The following is a 4296-nucleotide window of genomic DNA, read 5'->3' as shown; positions in this document are numbered from 1 at the left end:
GGGCTCGGACTGTGGCCGAGCCTGGTGCCTCAAAATCGGACAAGGTTGGACTGGAAGCCCGCTGAGAACTCTGGTTCTTTTGCCAGACGAAACGAATTTTTTCCGAGTGTGACTGCTCTGCAAAAAGTGGTCTTTTTGATGTCACGAGCGCAACCACCTAGAGGTTAATGGGGAGGGAGTGGAAAAAACGACAAAGTGTTGAGCTCCGGACCGGGATGGCGGGCGACTCGAGCGGTCATGCCCGACTTTGAGACACTTTGTCGCGGTCATGCGAGCGACCTCCACTGCTCCCCGGAGGTGCCCCGGACCGGGTTGGCGGGTGACTCGAGCGGTCCTGCCCGACTTTGAGACACTTTGTCGCGGTCATGCGGGCGTCCTCCGCCGGTCCCCGGAGGTGCCCCGGACCGGGTTGGCGGGTGACTCGAGCGGTCATGCCCGACTTTGAGACACTTTGTCGCGGTCATGCGGGCGTCCTCCGCCGGTCCCTGGAGGTGCCCCGGACCGGGGTGGCGGGTGACTCGAGCGGTCGTGCCCGACTTTGAGACACTTTGTCGCGGTCATGCGGGCGTCCTCCGCCGGTCCCTGGAGGTGCCCCGGACCGGGTTGGCGGGTGACTCGAGCGGTCGTGCCCGACTTTGAGACACTTTGTCGCGGTCATGCGGGCGTCCTCCGCCGGTCCCCGGAGGTGCCCCGGACCGGGTTGGCGGGTGACTCGAGCGGTCATGCCCGACTTTGAGACACTTTGTCGCGGTCATGCGGGCCTCCTCCGCCGGTCCCTGGAGGTGCCCCGGACTGGGTTGGCGGGTGACTCGAACGGTCATGCCCGACTTTGAGACACTTTGTCGCGGTCATGCGGGCGTCCTCCGCCGGTCCCTGGAGGTGCCCCGGACCGGGTTGGCGGGTGACTCGAGCGGTCATGCCCGACTTTGAGACACTTTGTCGCGGTCATGCGGGCCTCCTCCGCCGGTCCCTGGAGGTGCCCCGGACCGGGTTGGCGGGTGACTCGAACGGTCATGCCCGACTTTGAGACACTTTGTCGCGGTCATGCGGGCGTCCTCCGCCGGTCCCTGGAGGTGTCCCGGACCGGGTTGGCGGGTGACTCGAGCGGTCGTGCCCGACTTTGAGACACTTTGTCGCGGTCATGCGGGCATCCTCCGCCGGTCCCTGGAGGTGCCCCGGACCGGGTTGGCGGGTGACTCGAGCGGTCGTGCCCGACTTTGAGACACTTTGTCGCGGTCATGCGGGCGTCCTCCGCCGGTCCCTGGAGGTGCCCCGGACCGGGTTGGCGGGTGACTCGAGCGGTCGTGCCCGACTTTGAGACACTTTGTCGCGGTCATGCGGGCGTCCTCCGCCGGTCCCTGGAGGTGCCCCGGACCGGGTTGGCGGGTGACTCGAGCGGTCGTGCCCGACTTTGAGACACTTTGTCGCGGTCATGCGGGCGTCCTCCGCCGGTCCCTGGAGGTGCCCCGGACCGGGTTGGCGGGTGACTCAAGCGGTCATGCCCGACTTTGAGACACTTTGCCGCGGTCATGCGGGCGACCTCCGCCGGTCCCTGGAGGTGCCCCGGACCGGGTTGGCGGGTGACTCGAGCGGTCGTGCCCGACTTTGAGACACTTTGCCGTGGTCATGCGGGCGACCTCCGCCGGTCCCTGGATGGCGGGCTCCAGTGAGGTCGGCGGGGGAAGGCTCGGGCTGAGGCCGACTTCGGTGCCTCAAAGTCGGACAAGGTTGGATTGGAAGTCCGCTGTGTTGAGGACCAGTGGCATTCGGCGGTGGAACGCTCAGAACTTGGCCGACATCGGTGCCTCAACGTCGGACAAGGTTGGAGTGGATGACCGCTGATAACTCTGGTTCTTTTGCCAGACGAAAGAAATTTTTCCCGAGTGTGACTGCTCTGAAAAAAGTGGTCTTTTTGATGTCACGAGCGCAACCACCTAGAGGTTAATAGGGAGGCACCATAACAGGAGAGGGAGTGAAAAGGCTCGGACGGTGGCCGAGCCTGGTGCCTCAAAATCGGACAAGGTTGGAGTGGATGACCGCTGATAACTCTGGTTCTTTTGCCAGACGAAAGAAATTTTTCCCGAGTGTGACTGCTCTGAAAAAAGTGGTCTTTTTGATGTCACGAGCGCAACCACCTAGAGGTTAATAGGGAGGCACCATAACAGGAGAGGGAGTGAAAAGGCTCGGAGGGTGGCCGAGCCTGGTGCCTCAAAATCGGACAAGGTTGGAGTGGATGACCGCTGAAAACTCTGGTTCTTTTGCCAGACGAAAGAAATTTTTTCCGAGTGTGACTGCTCTGAAAAAAGTGGTCTTTTTGATGTCACGAGCGCAACCACCTAGAGGTTAATAGGGAGGCACCATAACAGGAGAGGGAGTGAAAAGGCTCGGAGGGTGGCCGAGCCTGGTGCCTCAAAATCGGACAAGGTTGGAGTGGATGACCGCTGAAAACTCTGGTTCTTTTGCCAGACGAAAGAAATTTTTCCCGAGTGTGACTGCTCTGCAAAAAGTGGTCTTTTTGATGTCACGAGCGCAACCACCTAGAGGTTAATAGGGAGGCACCATAACAGGAGAGGGAGTGAAAAGGCTCGGAGGGTGGCCGAGCCTGGTGCCTCAAAATCGGACAAGGTTGGAGTGGATGACCGCTGAAAACTCTGGTTCTTTTGCCAGACGAAAGAAATTTTTTCCGAGTGTGACTGCTCTGAAAAAAGTGGTCTTTTTGATGTCACGAGCGCAACCACCTAGAGGTTAATAGGGAGGCACCATAACAGGAGAGGGAGTGAAAAGGCTCGGAGGGTGGCCGAGCCTGGTGCCTCAAAATCGGACAAGGTTGGAGTGGATGACCGCTGAAAACTCTGGTTCTTTTGCCAGACGAAAGAAATTTTTCCCGAGTGTGACTGCTCTGCAAAAAGTGGTCTTTTTGATGTCACGAGCGCAACCACCTAGAGGTTAATAGGGAGGCACCATAACAGGAGAGGGAGTGAAAAGGCTCGGAGGGTGGCCGAGCCTGGTGCCTCAAAGTCGGACAAGGTTGGAGTGGATGACCGCTGAAAACTCTGGTTCTTTTGCCAGACGAAAGAAATTTTTTCCGAGTGTGACTGCTCTGCAAAAAGTGGTCTTTTTGATGTCACGAGCGCAACCACCTAGAGGTTAATAGGGAGGCACCATAACAGGAGAGGGAGTGAAAAGGCTCGGAGGGTGGCCGAGCCTGGTGCCTCAAAATCGGACAAGGTTGGAGTGGATGACCGCTGAACACTCTGGTTCTTTTGCCAGACGAAAGAAATTTTTTCCGAGTGTGACTGCTCTGCAAAAAGTGGTCTTTTTGATGTCACGAGCGCAACCACCTAGAGGTTAATAGGGAGGCACCATAACAGGAGAGGGAGTGAAAAGGCTCGGAGGGTGGCCGAGCCTGGTGCCTCAAAATCGGACAAGGTTGGAGTGGATGGCCGCTGAAAACTCTGGTTCTTTTGCCTGACGAAAGAAATTTTTTCCGAGTGTGACTGCTCTGCAAAAAGTGGTCTTTTTGATGTCACGAGCGCAACCACCTAGAGGTTAATAGGGAGGCACCATAACAGGAGAGGGAAGGAAAAGGCTCGGAGGGTGGCCGAGCCTGGTGCCTCAAAATCGGACAAGGTTGGAGTGGATGACCGCTGAAAACTCTGGTTCTTTTGCCTGACGAAAGAAATTTTTTCCGAGTGTGACTGCTCTGCAAAAAGTGGTCTTTTTGATGTCACGAGCGCAACCACCTAGAGGTTAATAGGGAGGCACCATAACAGGAGAGGGAGTGAAAAGGCTCGGAGGGTGGCCGAGCCTGGTGCCTCAAAGTCGGACAAGGTTGGAGTGGATGGCCGCGGAGAACTCTGGTTCTTTTGCCTGACGAAAGAAATTTTTTCCGAGTGTGACTGCTCCTCAAAAAGTGGTCTTTTTGATGTCACGAGCGCAACCACCTAGAGGTTAATAGGGAGGCACCATAACAGGAGAGGGAGTGAAAAGGCTCGGAGGGTGGCCGAGCCTGGTGCCTCAAAGTCGGACAAGGTTGGAGTGGATGGCCGCGGAGAACTCTGGTTCTTTTGCCTGACGAAAGAAATTTTTTCCGAGTGTGACTGCTCTGCAAAAAGTGGTCTTTTTGATGTCACGAGCGCAACCACCTAGAGGTTAATAGGGAGGCACCATAACAGGAGAGGGAAGGAAAAGGCTCGGAGGGTGGCCGAGCCTGGTGCCTCAAAGTCGGACAAGGTTGGAGTGGATGGCCGCGGAGAACTCTGGTTCTTTTGCCTGACGAAAGAAATTTTTTCCGAG

The sequence above is a fragment of the Callionymus lyra genome, unplaced genomic scaffold (genome assembly GCF_982586985.1).
Source record: "Callionymus lyra unplaced genomic scaffold, fCalLyr1.hap1.1 HAP1_SCAFFOLD_483, whole genome shotgun sequence".
Taxonomy (NCBI): domain Eukaryota; kingdom Metazoa; phylum Chordata; class Actinopteri; order Syngnathiformes; family Callionymidae; genus Callionymus; species Callionymus lyra.
This window is presented reverse-complemented; position numbering follows the sequence as displayed.